General features: G+C 37.7%; 1 protein-coding gene across 5 annotated transcripts in view; it reads left to right on the top strand.

Moving 5' to 3' along the window:
• The window catches only part of NTM (neurotrimin), a 1,253,923-nt gene that overhangs the window by 910,623 nt on the left and 322,380 nt on the right, over positions 1 to 20,920 (top strand). The window lies entirely within an intron of this gene.

Genomic DNA, 20,920 nt, shown 5'->3' with positions numbered 1-20,920 from the left:
TTTTATATTATTTATTATTAAATTTACATATTTGTATCTTCAACCTATAAGTTACATGAAGTATAAGAATCATGTTCTTTAATTAATTGTATAATATATCTTTATCATAAAGCACAATACAGGACAAGGCATACTCAGTGACCAAAACCTTATAGAAAAATAGATTTATAATTAGCCCATGCCTGTTGTTACCATTTTTAAATGATAACATGAGAAGAGCACTTCTATTCCACAAACATTTAATATTCACAACAAGCTTATTTCACTGGTGGGTGGTGGTACAGATTGTAACAAAGATCAAGAGACAATAATGGGGAGAACAGAGTTGGGGGGAATGCTCATTAACAAATAAACTCTGCCTTCAGAGGGTTAATCACAAATATAGTAATAAAAAGAGAGAAAAAAAGTTTTAAAAAGATGCAGAAATTTGGGATCTGGTCTTGGTGAAGAAAGGAAGGGCAGAGAAGTAGGAACAGATCACCTTAATTTTAGATTACTAGTGTTAATGAGATTCTTTTTCTTTACCCTTCTTTTGCGTAAATAAGAGATCAAGAGACTATGATGTAGGAAAATAGACAATAAATAATCATAATAGTGAGTGGGAATGGAATGAAATAACCCATGAAATGGAGAAAGATAGCAAAATAAATCAGAAAGCAAATAACGAAAGATTAGATTAAATGAGAAAAATTGACCATATGCTAGCCCATGAGAACCTCATACACAAATTCAAAAAAGCAGAAATATTAAACACATCTTTTACCAATGACAATGCAATAAAATTACAATTAGTAAAAAGCCTTTGAAGAAAAGATACAATTTAAAATCGAAACTAGATAATTTAATTCTGAAGAACAGTTTGATCAGAAACGAAATCACAGAAACAATTTATAATTTCATTGAAGAAAATGACAACAATGAGAAAACAACCAAAACATTTGGGATGCAGCCAAAGCATGTTTAAGGAAAATTATGTGCCTCTAAACATGCTCATCAACAAAATAGAATAAAAACAAATCAATGGATTGAGCATTCAACTAAAAAAATAGAAAAGAAAAAGAAAAATTCTAACCAAAACAAAATAGAAATTTTGAAAATCAACCAAAGATAAAATTGAAAACACAAAAGCCATATAATTGATAAAAAAAAAACCAAGCTGTTTTAAAAGCCTAATAAAATAGAGAACATTTAGCTATTCTTATTTTAAAAAGACAGGAAAACCAGCTTGCTAATATGTTTTTTTTAATTCACAAAAATGAAGAATAAAGTCAATTAATAGAAACAATATTACCCAACTGTATGACTACTAAACTGATAAATGAAATGAATAAATAATTAGAAACCTGTAAAACCCCAAAATTAATAGAATGAGAAGTACAAGATTTAAATAATTCAATCTTTTTAAAACAAAAGCAATTAGAGAAGCAAAAAATAACACCCAAAGAAAAAAAGTAATCATGGAACAGACAAATTTATAAGGATATTCTATTAATCATTCACAGGATGATTAACTTGAGTATTATTCAAATTATTTATAAAAATAGGAAAAGATAAGATCTTACCAATATTCTTCTTTGAGCTAAATATGGTTCTGAAGAGGTAAACCTGAGAAATAAGACTATAGATCAATATATCTAGTTATTATTAATGTTTTTTTCAAAAACAAAATCCATATAGCTAAAATGAGAAGAAAAATATTAACCTGGAAAAAAAAAAAAATATATATATATATATATATATATATATTCCCCTGCTAAAAGCCTGGTGTCCAATAATGTATAGGGAATTGATATAAATGTATAAGAACAAGGGTAATTTCCCCTAGAAATAAACAAATTGTTTAAAGAGATGAACAAGTTGCTCTCAAAAGAAGAAAGACAAACTATCAACAACCATTTGAAAAACATTTTAATAATAAGAGAAATGAAAATGAAAACAACAATGAGGTTTGATCACATATTCATCAAGTTGGAAACGATTACAAAAAAGGAAAATGACAGTTGTTGAAGGAGTTAAGGAAAGACAAATACATTAATGCACTTTGGTTAGAACTGTGAATTTGTCCAACCATTCTGGGAAACAATTTGGACCTATATCCAAAAGGTCACTAAATTATTTATACCCCTTGGTCCAAAATATCATTAGTAAGCTAATACTTCAAAAAGATCCAAGAAAAAAAAGAGAAAAGGTTCATTTGTATAAAAATATTTATAGCAGTAGTTTTGTTATACTTTTTGTTTTCATCTGCTGCTTTGCCTGGTTTCAACTCCAGGGAACAAGATGCCCCTCCCAGGATAAGGGCATCGTTTTCAAACTCACCACTGTGCTGTTAACTCAAGCCTTGATCGATGCTGTCTTCCTCAACCTTCTCTCTCCTCTGTTTGGAGAATTAGAGGGTCGAGCATCAAACTCCTCCTACCTAATGCCTTCATTTATAGAGGGCAGATATTAAACTCTCAGCTCATTCCACAATGTATCTGCTACTCTGCCTGTATTTCAACTCCATGGAGACAGATGCCCTCTGGTATTCCCTTCCTCACTGCTTTCCTGCCTCTTTCTGCATGCTGCCTCCCCCTTTAGATTGTAAGCTCCTGAAGGGTAGGGACTGTCTATATTAATTGTATCTCCATCACTTAGCACAGTGCCTAGCATATAGTAGGCACTTAATAAATGTTTACTGTATTAGATTAGCAAGGAACTAGAAACTGAGTACCCATCAATTGGTAAAGGACTAAATAAATAAAGTTATATGGATGTAATGGAATATTATCGTGCTGTGATTTAGCAACCTAAGGAACTGATTCTGAGAAACCTGAGTGTTTCTATGAACTGATGCAATGTAAGAGGAAAATCAGGAGAATAATGTATACAACAAGTATAATTTTGCAAAGGAAAATCATTGTGAGAGATTTATGAGTAACACGGTGACCAATCACAACTCAAAAGAGTAAGGATGAAACATATTTCCCATGTCTTACCAGACAGATGATGAACTTGAGATGTAACATACATTTTCAGATGTGAATAAAGTGTGGATTGTTACAAGAGAATGGTGGGTTTTTTGGAGGGGTGAGGGAAATTAAGAAGAGTGGTGATAGGAATCCATCCCCCCAAAAAAAATAAAGAAAAAGAAAAGAGCATCAATTAGTGTTGACAAATATATATACTAAAGAAAACAGGAGGAAGTTCAGAAGTAGAAAGACACAAGCAGGGCAGTGTTGAAACTACCATGTTAAATTTGAAATATGCATCAACAATAACGACAAAAGCTCTTGCTGTTGAGTTTCGTGCACAGTCTTATTTTTATGGAGGGTTTGTATAGAGAAATATTGACATTTGCTGATGTTTTTCAAGTTTATAAAAATGATTTTTTTTAAAAACATCAATAGCACAAGGTCTATACCTTTATGTAGCTTTTAATGTATTATAGGAGTTAAACTATAAAGGTCTGTAATAAAAAAGAATGAGTAGAGAATAATGTGTATCCAGCCACTGAAAACCTACTTTAAGGTCTATTGTTTCGACATGTTCCTTAAAGCCTATGCCAATAGAATGAAAAGTCTAGTCTTATGAGACTAGAAAGGCATCAGTTAGGAACCTGGTGATGGAATTCAGATCTTATATTAAAAGACCAGCCTAGCTAAGGTCAGAGAGGCTCATCACCATGTTGGCTAGGGAGACTTGATTTTTGAGCTACAGCCTGTCTGAAAGGCCACCTATGAAATTATAGGGGATTTGTGACCTAAAAAAGTGAAAAGAGAATCCACATTAAAGAAATTGCATACCTTAAGGTACTTAGATAGAAAGTGAACAAGTGAAGAAACTGATAATCATTGGTCCCTGTGAAAAAAATGCATCATACCTTTGGCACCATTTAGATGCAAGTCATTGACCTGGGTGCTAGGGATACAAAGACAAGTGAGACACAGGGTCTTCTCCTGGAGAACTTACAGCATATTGAACGGAAAAACATGCATGCAAATAGCTAGGACAGAAGGTGGTGGTGGTGGTGGTGTTGCTGAGTCCTGTCCTACTCTTTGTGACCCCATTTGGTGTTCTCTCAGTGAGGATACTAGAGTGGTTTGCCATTTCCTTCTCTGGTTCATTTTACAGATGAGGAAACTGAGGCAAACAGGGTTAAGTGACTTGCCCAAGGTCACTCAGCTAGTAAGTGTTTGAGGCCAGATTTGAAATCAAGAAGATGACTCTTCCTGACTCTAGACCTGGCACTCTGTCTGCTGCACCACCTACTTGTCAGGATACAAAGTAGAGTGAAATAATTGCTGTGGGGAAATCCAAACAAAGGGTAATGAGGAGGGAAAGATGACTTTCCTGGAGATGGGATGGGGGCGGGGTGTTGCAGGGTGGTGGCAGAGAGTAAAGAAAGGTATCAGGAAGCAGGTTGTATCCGAGTTGGGTCTTGAAGAAAAATGGCCCGAGAGTTGGGAAAAAAAAAAAAAAGAACCAAGCACTAGTATTTAGTAAGAATGCAATTTGGTGTCTCATGAGGTTAAGTAGCCTTTAAACCGGGTGTCCTCAATTACATAGCCATTCATTCATTAATTTATTCTTTCATGAGATAAACATTTCTTGACTGCCTGCTAAAGTAATATGGGGAAGAGGAAGAACAAGAAGATGTGTTCTCTATCTTTATGGAGCTTACAGTTTATTAGAGGTGATGAAACATGTTCTTTCAAATGCTCCAATAATCAAACAGATCTGTGATCTCAGTGATTTGAGAGTTCCCTTCAATGATTAAGATCACACATGCCATCCATGCTTGCCCATTCTGTCCAACTCTTGTCCATATCCTCCAAAAGGTCACCACTGTCTGGCTTGCTAGAGGTCCTTCTGGCTTTCTCTCAACATTTTGAGGGTACCAGTGGAGCACTCTGTCCCTCTACCTGGTCTCCATTAACAGATTTTTCTCTGCATTCAGTCTCTCCCCTCTCCAACCCACCTTCCATACAGGTGCCAAATTGAGATTCCTAAAGTTCAGGTCTAATTGTCTCCTCTGCTCAGAAATTTTAGTGACTCCCCAGTCCCCTTAAGTTAGAATTTTTTTTAAAAAAAATCTATTCACAGTCTGATTTCAACCTGCCTTTCCAGGCTGTTTACACATTACTCTCCCTCACAAATTTCATACTCTAAGCAAACTAACCTGAATGTTGTTCCTGGTACATAACATTCTGCCTTAGGCCTCTGTGATTTTACACCTTTTTCCAAGCCCAAAATGCTTCCCCTCTACTCCTTCCTGCCTCTTGGAAAACCTAGCTCCTTCAGGACTCAATTCAAGCAGTTCCTCCTACAACAGGCTTTTCCTGATGCCCCAATTAGTGTATTCAACCTTCTTACTGCCCCTTCACTTCTCTCTCTCTCTCTCTCTCTCTCTCTCTCTCTCTCTCTCTCTCTCTCTCTCTCTCTCTCTCTCTCTCTCTCTCTCTCTCTCTTTCTCTGTCTCTCTGTCTCTCTCTTTCTCTGTCTCTGTCTCTGTCTCTCTGTCTCTCTGTCTCTGTCTCTCTCTGTCTCTGTCTTTCTCTCTGTCTCTATCTCTCTTTCTCTCCCTTTCTCCTTCCTTCTCTCCTATTTTATATTCCACTAATATGATGTAAGTCTCTTAAGTAGAAAGACTGTTTTTGTTTTATGTATCTTTCCCCCCACCCCTCCAGTATCTAGCACTTAGTAAATGTTCATTGATTAATTGACTATTTGTAATGTTTTAGAGAATAAGGGTCAAGGAGGATGTGGGATGAGAAATGGATGTTGTATTTACCAGATAGGAGGTCAATGCCAACTTTCAAGAGAGCAGTTTCTGTAGAACAGAAATCAGATTGTAAGGGGATAAAAAGTGAGTAGATGGTGGATTACCTTCTCTTTATTATGTGATGAACCCTGATTCATCCTGTCCTGTGGACCGCTTGTCTGAACTAACTCCAGTTGTTGTTTGTCTTCTCACTTTATGAAGTGTCTCTCCAATGAGTCAGGTGAAACAACAGTGAAAACAAATGAAAGAATGCTCAATTTTTGTGTCCTAGAGAACCAATCAAATTAAATCAAAAAAAGCAAACATTTATTATTTGTCTACTGTGTGTCAGGCACTATGCCAGGTGCTGGGGTTATTTAAAAAAATGGAAGTCTTTGAGGCAGCTAGGTGGCACAGTGGATAGAGCACCAGCCCTGGAGTCAGGAGGACCCGAGTTCAAATCCGGCCTCAGGCCAAACAGTTGACACTAGCTGTGTGACCCTGGGCAAATCACTTAACCCTAATTGCCTAAAAAAAAAATAAATAAATAAAATGTCAAAAGATGGAAGTTTCTGACCTCAATGAGCTTATATTCTATCAGAGAATTGTGTGTTTCTCAGTCCATTGAGTATTTGATTTGGAAAGGACTTTGGAGGTTAGCTGGTCAAATCCTCATCTCATCAAGAATCCTTTTAACATAAATTTATTGTCTAGTCTTTCTTGAAGATCTTCTATGATGAGGAACCCAGTTCATCTAGAAATCACCTGCTCTATTTTCAAACATTATAATTGTTACAAAAGTTTTTTGTTTGTTTGTTTGTTTGTTTGTTTTAACATCAAGAGTAATTTCCCTTTCAATAAGTACTGATCTAGGCAGCTAGGTGGCAAGGTAGATAGAGCACTAGACTTGGAGGCAGAAAGACCTAAGTTTAAATCCAGTCTCTGGGATAATTTCCAATGTTCTCACACTACTGTTTGATTTCCTCTGGAAAAAAGTCAGTCTTGCCAATCTATAGCATTTCTAGAATGTGATGCCCATCACTCCACATGTAAACTAACCAAGTCAAAGTATAGGAGGATAGTCACTTGCCTTGATATGAACATACTTCCTCATTTAGTACCTCCTTAAGTTACCCTAAGGAAAGCCTCATCTTTGTGGTTAATCATAGCCCATCACGAGCTTCAGTCCAGAAAAACTCCCAGATTTCATTCACATGAACTGTTGCCCAACCATGCCTTCCATCCTGTACTTTTGCAATTAATTTTTGAAAGCCAAGTGTGAATTCAAATCAAAGTAAATTCAACAAAAGCACATAGGTTTACATATCCTTAATTAAATTTTGTATCTTTTGGATCCACTCCAACCTTCTAGCCTGTGGACTTCTATCAGTTTCTGGTTGCATAGGCCCTAGCAACTGATCCAGGTTCCTGCTTTGTCATGATGGAGAAAATTTTGAAGGATATTTAGCCATTGAAATGTAGTTTAGAGGTCCTCCAAAGAGGAAAAATTAATATAAATTGAGAGAAAATTTCGGACAAGCCTGAAACCCATTTAGATTGCAGTAGAAGAGAAAAAAAATACTGGAAATCTAGTAGAAAATGAATGAAAATGAGAAAGTGGAAGAAAAGCAATAAGTAACTAAGGGACTAAGGTATTTAAAGAAGCATCATAACATAACGGATTTGGACCTAGACATAAGATAGGTGTTATGAGGCATTAAAAGCAAAATCCAGGTTTGAGGAAGTTAGGGGTCGGGTTGGAGGGAAAGAATTTTTTAAAATTTTAAAAAATGCAAAGAGAAAAAGAAAAGGTTCTGAGAAGTACTTTTTCCTTACTTTTCAGGGACCACATTGGATTTGGGGTTCAGCAATATTCTGGCCACATGGTTAATTGTCCTTAATTATCATTAGTTGGCTGCTCCCTGCCGGGGGTTGCAGGCAGTTTTCTTTGGTTGACTGGTCTACCTCTATAGGTTTCTGCCATCCAACAGTCTTGGTTGTTTGGCCACTGAATGCTAAACTAATCACTTTGTGCTAGAGTATTCTGACTCGGGACCAACTTTTTTCTACCATTTCTTTGCCTCTCTAACTTAAAATTTTTAGCTTAGATTACTGACAGTAATATGCTAAATAAATAATAAGTGTCTATGTAATGTTTGGGGGAGGAGCAAAACCAACAATAATATTTGGGAATATTGGAGCATGGGGTGGGGAGAACCAAACCTACTCTATGTCAGAAAGAGAAAACTGCCAGGATGTTAACATGAATATGGGGTGTATTGGCTTCCAAGTATACAGTCTGAATGTGTATAATAGGCCAGGGAAATAGTGAGTTTCAATTACTTATATGTTCCCTGAAGCTGAAACAATTGCCATTTTCCCACGTCATATTGTATGACCTAAATTTTTTACTTGAAAGCCTTCAGCTAATAATTAGTTTGAATGTTGAGTTATTAATAAACACATTCATACTCTAGAAATGAAAGTGTGGGGAGGGGAGGAAATGGGATGCCAAAGACTCCTTCCCTTCATATTCTCCTTTCCTTTCGTTTGATGTACGTCTTAGTGTGACTTTTTAAAGGTGGCATTTGGGGATTGGTCTAAAGAGGAGTCCGTTCAGAAGTAATGAGGCCACTGAGTATTTTCCTGAAAAAAAAAATGGCAGGAGCATAGACACTAGGGGAGATTTGAGCCATCTGTATAAAAAGGGTCAAACTATCCATTGGCAGCAATTAAACAGCTCCATGTGGTGGGACCACGTGGTTGCACCAGAGGAGCTGCCAAAGGACAAGAGATTAGTCAACAAAAGTATCCACCAGAAGGTGCCCTGGTTGGTCTGTTCCCTGGCCACTTGGCATGTGTGATGTTTCCTATCTCTCCTGGTGTTCCCATCTGCCTGTGCACATAGCCTACCTATGTACCAGCTTCAGAGACCTTTCAAGGAGATGTTAGTTTGGATAAGAAGTCTGAAATCTTCTGAATTAGGAGGATAAGGCTATGAATTGGGTGACTTTGGTGAAAATCACAGCTTAGAACTCCAGTCCTTATCACTTTTCTATGATGTGAAGGAAAGCAAGGGGAGGGGGAAGAAGTTATTGTCTCCATGGTGACTATAAAATGTTATTCAACCAAGTGTTTAAGAAAAAAGTAGCTGATTGTCTGGAATATTTGAGTACAGTCTTATCAGAGAAAGAATGGGCCAAATAAAATTCTTAGGGAGCTTCTTATCAGTTTGAAAAAACCATGAAAGTAAAGTCTAAAGGATGAGTATATTTACATTGACTTGTGCCAAAGATCTCAAATCAGCAACAGAGAAAGTCCTAGTACTCTGGTCTTTCTGACTGCCAGGCCATAATCCTGAGTCTATTCAATCCCACCAATATTTATTAAGAGCCTACTATATGTCAAACACCATGCCAGTTTTTGGTGCTACAAAGAGAAAAACAAAATGATTCCTTCCCCCAAAACGGTATGAGATTTACATTCTGTTGGGGGGAAACAAAACATATACATTTGAGTAAATAAGACTATGTACAAAATGATTTCCAGAAGGAGAGTACCATCAACTAGACAGCATTAATGAAGAGCCATGTCATGGAAGAGCTGATGCTGAAGCTAGGCTTTGATGAAGCTAGTGAGTCTAAGGAGGGAGTGTATTCCAGGTGTATCATACGAAGACACACACAGTGACAGAAAACAAATATTTCATGTGTCATGAAAAAGAAGTAAGCCAGTTTTTCTGAAATGCAAACTGTGTGTTTGAGAGTAATAAGCCTGTACAGGTGAGCTGGAGCAAGATTGTGAAGGGCTTTTAATGCCAAGCAGAGAGGGTTGTATGTTATCCTAAAGCAACAGGCAGCCATTAGAGCTGGTGGCAAGTAGGCAAAATGGATAGCACTGGACCTGGAGTCAAAAAGGCCTGAGATACTTCCCAGCTGCATGACCGTGGGCAAGTCACTTAACATTTTTCTGCCCTAATTTTCTCAACTGTAAAATGCAAACAGTAATAGCACCTACCTTCTGGAATTGTTTTAGGATTAAGTGAGGTAATATTTATAAAATGCTTTGCAGGCTTTAAAAAAGCCATATAAATGCTAGCTATTCGTTATTATTCCTGAACAGAGAGAATTTTATTGGACTAGAACGTCCTGTTGCTTTTAGGTTAGCCTCAATTTGAAATATTGAAAAGTTGACTTTCCTCCTGGCCTTGTAATTCTCTGGTGCCTAGCTACCCTTTGAAATGACAGGAAGACAAGATAATGAAAGCTGAAATTGCTCAGTTCACCTTAGATCTCCTTTTGGACCAAAGCTCTTAGGGCCACCAGCAGCATTGTTCTCTCTTTTCCTAAATAACTTCACTTATCGTCTTACCATTTTGGTTTTCTGGTCCTCAAGAAACAAAGAAATAATACCCAAGCATTTTTACTGCATCAATCATCCCAACAACAATTTTCCACATTTGCATAGTACCATACCACACACAGAGTGCTTTCACATTCCTTTTCTCATTTAATTCCCCAAATAGCCCAATGAGGCAGTGAGTGCAAATATTATTGTCCCCAGTTAACAGATGAAGAAGTTCAGGCTTACAAAGGCTAAGTGGTCAAATAGGAACAAAGTTGTGGGGTCAAGGCTTGAACCCATATCAAGTACCTTTCCAGGATGAAATCACCAACCTAGACCTTAATTGTGAGAGAGTGTGCTATGGGCAGGAAAAATCTCCCTGCAATCTCTTATGCCCTGCTGCATTAAGATGTGGCCTTTTCATGCTTTTATTAACTGGCTTCACTGCAGAATCTCTGTTCAATTCATTTTTGGTAGGTACTTCCTGACAGGTAGTAATTAAAAAGATGTGGATGCTGGGTCAGAGTTTTTCAAGTATTTTAATGAAGTATACTTGTACTACTGGATGCATTAAAGGAAAACTTTTCAATAACCAATCATAGAATGCTTGCATTTGAATTTGAATTCTCCCTTCCCATTACATAAGAGGTGAAACTCTACCTCAAAAATCTAATCCCAGTTTGAAATGTACTAAGCTAGCTTCCTCAGTAGTACTGTTTGTGGCAACAAGTTCATATCTATATATCTATATCTGTAAATATCAAGATGTTATATGCATATGTTATAAATGTATATGTGTGTATGTGCATATATATATATATATATATATATATATATCCTTTTTTCCTTTGATCTTTTGACTTCTTTCTCTCTTTTTCATCTCTTTTTGTTAGAAAGACTAAAAAAAAACCTCTAATCTGAAATGCTTTTGAACAGGGTAGGTGAACAAAGGAAAAGATTCTTCATGAGCTATTTTAAATTACTGTCAGCTTAAATACAGCCTAGCGATTTGAACACAAGATTAGACATCAGGAATTTATGAGCTCAGATCCCAATTTTGTATGCTGCATTCTTCTGTATTCTGAAGCTAGCCTCTTAGCCCTTTAGTACTGCTATTTCTCTGGAAGCACAACAGAAATAACAGTATTGAGTTGTTTTAGGAAGACAAATGGGATTCGGATGGGGTAAACCTTTGAAGGTAGTTGAAAAAGAATTAGAAGGCATGCTGTGAGTCTTTAGATTTATTTCTCATTAATTCCATGTATTCTTTGCACTGGAGGGAGCCCTAGAGGTCATCTCATATACCCATTTCTTAAAACATGAAGCCCCTCTACAACATCCCTGATGAGTGGTCATCCATTCTTTGTTTGAATACTGCTGAGGGAAAAAAAAAGGAAGGAAAAGAAAACTGACTTACTATCTACCAAGCCAAACCATTCTTTGGCAGGAGGGGGCAGTGAGACACAACTCTAATTGTTAAGAAGGTTCCCCCCTTATTTTATCAGGCTAAAATCTACCTCCCTGAATCTTCCAGCCCTTGGCCCTAATTCTGTCCTCTAGGTCCAAGCAGATTAAGCAAATCCCTTTTCGATAGGACAGGCCTTCAGATATTTGAAGACAGCAATCAAGTCCTTTCCACCTCCTCTCTAGGGAAACCATCTCCAGTTCCTTTAATCAGTTTTCATATGACTTGTCTTCAGTCCCCTTTGATGTCTTAGCTGCCTTTCTCTGGAGATCCTCCAATTTGTTAATACCCTTCCTAAAATATGACATCCAGAAAGAAACAGTAAATATATTATATGTGTCCTGACCAAGGAATCCTTATCCAAATTCTCCAGAATACTTAAGAAAGTTCACATCTTCCCACCAATGGCACCAGTTTTAACTAGGATCAGGAAATTCAACTGGGTTGTATCTGTTTCCAATATCAAATAGTAATAAAGATTCTTTCATTTGAGTGTTTTGTTGCTGAGGATGATAATGTGGAAAAGAAAACAGCTTGCTCCTTACACAGACAAAGAGAGAGAGAGAAATTATCAATAAAATGAAGAACTATGATTCAGAGACATGTAAGGAGCTGATATACTTGATAACCAAGGGTCGTTTCTTCACTAGTTGCTTTTCTGACCATAATTGTATTTTTCAGGTAAACGAGGAAATAAGGATTTTGCCGTGTCCCTCTTTTCATTTCCCTTTCCATCACACAGAGCAGGGTATTTTAATGGTATTTATCTTTTCTAGTATGCACATATGGCAGCATGGTAGTAGTGGACAGAGAGATGGCTTCAGAGCCAAGAAAATCTGCGTTCAAATCCTGCCTCTGACATATCTTGGCTGTGTGACTTTAGGCAACTGAGTTCAGTGCTCAAGGCAACTCTCTGGCATCTAAGCTGCCAAGAAAGTACTGATTTCCTTTGGTAGAGAAAGTTTTCTCATCTGTGAGTTGACTATACCAGTGAAATCACAGGTCCTGTCCCTATCCATTTCCCAATGTATGGACTAAGCCTTCGTTAGACTGGCCCATGCAAAGTAGTCCTCAATAAAATGATCATGCAGTATTTACCCTGTCCACTGAAGGGCAGTGAATACTGAATGTCCTTTAGACAAATTACCCAGTTTAAACAGAGGTTACATAGGAAGGACTCACTATTCTCTTAGGAAGAAATAATAAATAAGAAGGAAAGACAATATCAGAAACCTTTAAGCTTGGTAAATAATGGGACTTCTTAGAGAATACCCTTGAGCTTCACTGATTTGGAAGAAAATGATATTTTAGCCTGGCTACAAAGCATTGCTGGGAGGTTGTTGATAGAAAGTCAACTAGACTCCCATTGGGAGAACATGTACTGCTAAGTATTACGTGAGCAAAACGGAGGCAGAGCACATGATGTGGTCCTTCCATTACAGAAAGAGCCCTGCCTCTCTAATCATGAGATCCCCAGGGTTTGAGAGAGCAAGGCTTGAACTTGAGTGTCTGCATTGCCCTAATAAAACATTTACAGGGGTTGGGAGGCCTGTTCCCCTCCATACAGCTCACATATATTAGACGATCAAAATTTCTAGGCCTTTGGAGGAGGGGCTGCTAATTTAATGCGGCCCATTGGGTTTTGTTCACCCTGGCTTTAAATAAAAACAGATGACAACTCTGTTTTCTTATTTTAAAGATTCTGGTAATAATCTGCATGTGTTATAGTTAGGGATCTGCTGGAGCCAGTCTTGCAAAATCCACAAAAACTCTTTAGAACATAGATGAATTCTTGCTAGGCCTGTTGGATCATTTAATTATTATTGTTATTGTTGTTGCTATAATCATAATTTTCTAGATTTAGGGTTGAGGTAACCCCCATTTAAAATGTTAGTATTCTCCCACAGCCATGAAATTATTACTGATTTTTTATTTTATGACTCAATGTGACAGAGAGAGAGAGAGAGAGAGAGAGAGAGAGAGAGAGAGAGAGAGAGACAGAGAGAGAGACAGAGAGAGAGAGAGACAGAGAGAGAGACAGAGAGAGAGAGAGACAGAGAGAGAGAGACAGAGAGAGACCGAAATAGAGAGAGGAGGGAAAGAGAGATGGAGAGAGAGAGAGAGAAAGAGAAAAGAGAAACAGAGACAGAGACATAGACACAGACAGACAGAGAGAGCAACAGAGAGGAGAAGCAGAAAAAACAGAGACTGAAACAGAGAGACAGAGAGATCAAGAGACACAAACAGAATGAGAAGAAACAAGAGATGAGAGAGAGAGAGAGAGAGATTGAAAGACAGAGACAGAGAGACAAACAGAGAAGAAATATATATAGAGAGAGGGAGAGACAGAGACAGAGAGATGGAGAGACAGAGACAGAGAGATGGAGAGAGAGAGAGAGAGAGAGAGAGAGAGAGAGAGAGAGAGAGAGAGAGAGAGAGAGAGAGAGAGAGAGAGAGAGAGAGAGAGAGTCTGTTCCTACGTCTGTGTCTGTACACATGTGTTTTTCTTTTTCTCAGAGCACTGACCTTGGAGAACCTGGACCCGAATCTGCCACTTACCACCTATATGACCTTGTGAAATTCATTTAACCTTTTTGTACCTCATTTTCCTCATGTGAAAAATAAGAGCATTGTGCTCAATGTCCTATGTATTCCTTCCAGCTCTAAATCTGTGATGCACCCGTGTCCATCCAATCTATGACCATGACCTCTGGTCGGGACAAGATGTTTTTAAGGTTCTTTGTAGCTCTGGGTCCCTAATCCATGACCTTATATAGTTTGACAGTCTTCATTGGTCAAATTAAGTGGAGAATGACCAGCTCTCCATTTCAGTGAGGCTGTGTAGACATAATCTGTCTCACAGGCTCAATAATACACTTTCACCTATTTGGCTTGTAAGAATTCCAACTGGTATCTTTCATTTTACTTAATTTTGCAAGTCTGGCCATGAGTATAATAAATGTCTCTGTGATTTACATTTAAATTGTATTTTTCATCCTCAGATCACAAAGGGAAATGCTATCTTAACTTGACACCATAGCCAGAAAACTTTTTTTTTAAACACATAGAACTGGCCCTGTGTGCCCAACACAGCTTTTTCCCTTCTGTGTCTCAGGCAGATTTGTTTACGTTGCTCATCAAGGCAAGTGTTTACTTCTGTTAGCAAGGCAGAGCCAGAACAACCTAGGAGTGTGAGCAGACTTCTCGCCTGCCTTGTCATCCATCAACACAATTTTCAGATGAGTTCTGATTGCAGAGTCTCCGTCCCTGCCTGTGATGTAAGAGACAGAAAGAGCCCAGCGTGGATCCCTCAGCTCCCAGGCAGAGTTTGCAACACTCTGCACTTAGAAAAATCATCTATTGGCTTGTCAAATGGAGCCAATTTGATCTAGAAATGATTGAGGGATAGTAAATATAGAAACCCTGCAATGCCACTTTTGCAGAGCAAAACTACATTTTGAAATTATCCCATGTATCTTTTTTGGGTTCAGCTAGAGTTGTTCCAATCCAGGGAAACCACCAGAGACCCAGTGTCCTGAAGAACTCAAAGAACAAGGATGGTATATGGTCTTTTCTAATCCAGAGCAAATGCTGGGCACACAATTTCTGTCCCATTTACCACTGTTTCATCCTGAGTCCCCAATTTCTCAGCCACTAAAGGCCTTTCCTATAGGTCTTGAATTTCTTTTCCCCCTTTGATTTATTACTCCTCTTTTGCCAGAGATTTAAAACAAAATTGTCACTGGATTTCTTGCTTGATTGATACTTTTTCTCCCTCTACCATGGACCTAAAGAAATATCTGTATGTATTTAAAGAAAACTTTTGTTTGAAAACAAGAGATTTAAATACTGACAAAAGCATTTATGATAAAGAACTAGTGAAACAAACTTCATGTTCTTATTTGGGGATCTTTCATTAGTCTAGTCTAGTGTATCTGCATCTGTAAGTGCCTTTAAGCAGATGTCCAATTATGATTTGCCACTAGAGGGAGGTAGAGAGTGCTTAGTCAGCCCCAGGGGTTTGATTAGGATAATTTGACCACTTTATAAAATATATAGAATACCTCTGATTCCAAAAGCTCAAAACATTTGGCCACAAGGAACTCTGTCATCCTGATTGAAAAAAAAAAGTAAGCGTATTCATCCAACTCCTTCACGTGACCACGGCTGTCCTTGAACCGAACTGTAATTTTTTTTTCCAGGGATAGTCACATCCCTGGGAAGGATGGGGATAGAACGTGGAAACTGTTATACTCTAATTAGAATCATAGAAATTTAGAGACAGAAGGAACCTTAAAGATCATCTAATTCAACCACCTCATTTTCCAGATGAATAAAATGAGACTTAGAGAGACAAAATGATTTGTTCTCTGTGGCAGACTAGAAGGAGGCCTAGATTTTGAACGAGAAAACCCAGGTTGGAATCCTGTCTCTATCATGTTGTGTGACCTTGGGTAAATGCCTTAATGTCTCTAAGTCTCTTCTTTTTCTGTAAAATGGAGAAAATATTTGTACTGCCTATCTGAGAGAGTTATAAGGATCAGATCATGGATATAAAGAGCTTTGTAAACCAACAATTGATAAACCATCTTTGTTGTTATTGTCCAATAAAACACAGCCACCATCAACAGCAGCATCACTACCTTTGTTGTTATTGTCTAAAGTTGTGTGGCCAGTTAGTGAAACTACCAAATATGAAGCCGTGGTCTCCTATGTCCCATTCTAGTACATATAGTTTAATGTTTAATATGGTGGGGGGAGGTCTTTGACCTCAAGCTTATTTCTATTTATTGTGTAATGGGAATTGTGTCTTAGTGTTTGCTTGGCAAAAATTCGAAGCTCATTGAATTTCTTGATTGTGCTATCCAATGGAGGGGCGCTAGACATAAGGGATTTCTTTCTGCATGAATGGTTATGAGTCTTGGAAACCTGTATCCATGAGATGCTGTTGATCCTCCATTTGTGAAAAGCTATGGATCATGAATTCAAAAATGGAAAACATTTTTGAGGTGTGCCTGCTTGTTTGGGTCTAGTAGATTCAGCCTTAGTGTGAGGCTTTATTATGGTCAGGGTTATCTCTGGTCACTTGGTAAATTTCTAGACCATTGCAATGGTAAGCCAGAGACTCCTTGACCCTGCAGTTCACATATTCACAGAGCTAACAAAGTAATTCATTCACGTGCAGTGGAAAGAGCAGTGGATTAGGAGAAAAGAGATCTGGGTTTGAATCCTGACCTCAATGACCTTAGACAAGTCTGTTTACATTTAGGCCTCAGTTTGATCATCTTTAAATGCCTACATAGGCTTTTAAAGTTAGAATATGAGTAAATATGGCTCAGAGACCCAGGGTAAATCTCATTCATCTCTAATTCCTCAGCACATCTTCATACATTCAAAAAATCAATCAATCAGTATTTATTGAGGACTAATATATACCAAACATACTTCAAGACACTGGAAATACAAAGACAAAAGTGAAGTCATCTCTGCCCTTTTGGCTTACATTTTAATGGAGGAGAATTCAGTGACCTAGAAATGCTCACAAAGCACTCTGAAGACTTCTTTTTGGAGGAAGCAGAGAAATTCATCTTACTTTTGGTGAGAAGAGTAGCCCTAGAAAGACAACCTATTCCTATTTGTTACATCCATTTCTTTGAAAACTCAGTTGCTTTTCCATTTCCTCATTATCACATGGAAGTATCCCTGGGTTCTGGAAGGCATAAAACACAAGGTCCATCTGCTCTTGACAGCCTTTCAGTAAAGACCTGGAAAAGCTGTAAGTATACATTTTGATTCCTAGGGCAAACAGTACCAGTCATACCCTTAAATCATTTATGATCTGAAAATAACATGGAAAGTAATGGTTAAAAATTCAGTTATGCCCAAAGCAGTGATTATTAACTATTTTTGTTGTTGAGTTGTTTCAGTCATGTCCAACTCTCTGTGACCCCATTTGTGGTTTTCTTGGCAAAGATACTGGAGTGTTTTGCCATTTCCTTCTCCAGCTCATTTTATAGAGAGGAAACTGAGGTAAACCGAGTTAAGTGACTTGCCCAGGGTCACACATATACTAAGTGTCTGAGGCCAGATTTGAACTCAGGTCTTCCTGACTCCAGGCCTGGTGCCCTATCCACTGAGCCACCTAGCTACCCATTATTAAGTATGGTGTTAGTATTAATTATACTGTTTATAATTACATAATCACATATAGTTATATAAAATATTAGATATACAACTGGTACAATTATATTAAATACAATATAATCATGTTAATAAATATAATTTAGATAATATGATTACATAAATTGTGTAATATATAAATATATTTATTTCTATTTTATTTATTATAATAATATAACATATTTATATTAGTTATTGATTATAGAGCTATTATTAAATATAGTTGCTCTTAAACTTCCCAAGCAGTGCATGTACTAACATTTTTTTGTGCCATGAGACAAAGTCCCAATTCCTATACCCTAGGGAGGGTTCATATAATAGGTCTTTTTCTGTAAACTTAGACTCCCAAGTTCAAAGAGCATCATCAATATATGTTTATGTTCTAAGTGATTACATTTTTTGGTCATAATCAGACAAAAAAAATGTTTACGTTTAGAAAAGTAATGATTTGCATTCATGGAGTTAGTACCTACACTGATGAAATCAGGGTAACTTGAAGTTTAAATAAAAATTATAAAACTGATTTGGTTGTAATGCTGGGCAAAGGAGATTATTCTACTAGATGATGATGATGATGAATGATGATGATGATGGATGATGACCACGGTGATAATAGCTAACATTTGTACAGTGCTTACTGTGTGTCAGGTACTATGCTAAGTGCGTTACAATTATTATCTTATTCGATTCTCAGAACAACCCTGGGAGGCAGGTGCTTTTATTATTCCCATTTGACAGCTGAGAAAATTGAGGCTAACAGTGATTAAGTGACTTGCCCAGGATCACATGGCCAGTAAGTGCCTAGGGCTGGATTTGAACTCAGGTCTTTCTGATTCTAGACCTAGCACTCTATTTATTGCACCAGCTAGCTGACACTAAATGAAATGATGCTGAGATGTTTTGAAAATTATGCCATGCTCACAAATGTTTTTTATCATAATACTTCTTTTCAAAAGAGCACCTGATGGGTTGAAAATCATCTCTGTCCTTATCACACATCTTGGGCAAGTCAGAACCAGTCTCTCAGTTTGCTTCCCCATTTGTGACTGAGGGGATGAGAATCTGTGAGGTTAATTGAGATAATTCTGTCTGTTAAAATCCTAGGCTTCCTTCAAGGCCTAGCTCAGTTGCTGTCTTCTCTGTGAAGTTTTCCCTGACTCTTCCAGCTGCATAAGAGTATCTTAAAGTAGCATGAGATTTAGAGCAAGGAAAAACCTTAAAGATCCTTTAATAAGAACCCATTCTTTTAAAGATAAGGAAACTGAGACTTAGAGAAGTAAGTAAACTCTAAGGTCACACAGATAGTAAGTTATAATACCAAGATTTAATACCCAAGTTTTCTTTACATTGCAATACATCCACATCTGAGTTCAAATTCTGTTTCAGGCACTTAATAGCTAAATGACCTTGGGCAAGTCACTTAACCTCTGTGTGCCTCAGTTTCTTCATCTGTAAAATGAGCTGGAGAAGGAAATGACAAACCACTCCAGTATCTTTGTCAAGACAACCACAAACGGGGTCACCAGAGTCGGGAATGACTGAAATGACTGCACAACAATATCCCCTCCCGAGGTTGTCATGAGGGTCAAATGAGGCATTTGTAAAGCACCTTGCAAACCTTAGTGTACTGTATAAATGCTGGTTATTACTGTGTCTCAAGTGATCTTTCCTTCCTCTGATTTTTCACAGCACTTTTTTCCTATGCATTTCTTTGATTCTATTTTGCATCAGAATTATATTTATTCATGTCTCATCTCTTTTCCTAGAAGAAAATCCCTGAGAACGGGGACTATGTCTGGTTCATCTTTGTATCCACCAGTAACTTATACACTTAGGTACTTAATAAATGCTTAACATTTAATAGAATCAAGGTTACATTCATTCTTTCACTAATAACCAATTACATATTAAGAGAGGAAGCACAGAGTAGTAGATAGATAATAGTCAATAAAAGTAGTAGACAGTTAGCCTTAGAGTCAGGAAGACTTGAATATAGATCTGACCTATGACATCTGCCTGCTATGGAGCATGGGCAAGTAGGTGGTGCAGTAGATAGAGTAACAGGGAGTCAGGAAGACCTGAATTCAAATCGAGCCTAAAAAACTAGTTGTGTGATCTTCAACAAGTCACTGTCCTCTGTGTACCTTAGCTTCCTTATCTGTAAAATGGGCATAATAATATCACCTACTTCCCAGGGTTATTGTGAAGTATTTAGATTTATAAGTGCTATATAAAGAATAATAATAATAATTGTTATTACCATTATGTGACCCTAGGCAAGTGACAGCCTTTCGATGTCCCAGACAACTCTCTAAGACCATAATTTGTAGAGCAATCTGCATTAGTAGAGAGGATTCTTCCCCAGAGCTTTAAGATGAAATCAAAAGCATGCTTAAAAAAATTAAGAGCCTTCTGTGTACAGTGTAAGGAAGGTATTGTTTAAATTAGCAGCATTAGTCCTAGCATTACTTTGATTATGCAGATTTAGAAGATTTAGAAGAGGAAGAAAAGATGTTGAGGAGCTCTCAGAGAAAAAGAAGAGAAATCTGCGATAATGCACATTCCACAATATAAAAATCTTTTCTATCATCGGATTGTCAGGACAAGAAAATAACCAAAACCCCATCTTGACTTTTTAAGACACTTAGAGACCCAGGGTGAATCTCATTCATCCCTAATTCTTCAGCCTTCTATCCAATTAGAACTTCAGATTATTTTCTCTCTCTTTCTCTCTCTCTCTTTTTTAATTGTTATTTCCCAATGTCAAAACAACATCGACTCTGCCAGGCTCTTCCTATAATAAACTCTGTTAATAATCCCTCTGACAATTCAAACAGCAGTTGATTCTTGTTGCATGAAGACAGGAGTCCCAGATTGCCAAGAATTCCACTGTGCCTGCATGTTGGGGGAGGGAGCTAGCGGGTGGGGGAGAGGGTAAAGCTAGGGAGCAGGGCACCATCCTTTCCCCTGACTACACTGATTGGATTTGATGGGGTTAGAAAGATGGTTAAGCGTCTGGACTGGGGACCTGGAAGTCTGGGTTCCCCCCTCCCAGATCTGTCTCAGGCTTCTTGTCTGACCTTATTGGCCATAGCACTTAAATCCACTGGCTCCTCAGATTACCCACTGGCAGAGGAGGAGTGACAAGCCGTTTCTTCCAACAGGAGAGGGCTGTGATGTTGGCGGAG

Source organism: Phascolarctos cinereus, unplaced genomic scaffold (genome assembly GCF_003287225.1).
Source record: "Phascolarctos cinereus isolate Bilbo 61053 unplaced genomic scaffold, phaCin_HiC Scaffold_726;HRSCAF=1367, whole genome shotgun sequence".
Lineage (NCBI taxonomy): Eukaryota > Metazoa > Chordata > Mammalia > Diprotodontia > Phascolarctidae > Phascolarctos > Phascolarctos cinereus.
This window is presented reverse-complemented; position numbering and strand designations above follow the sequence as displayed.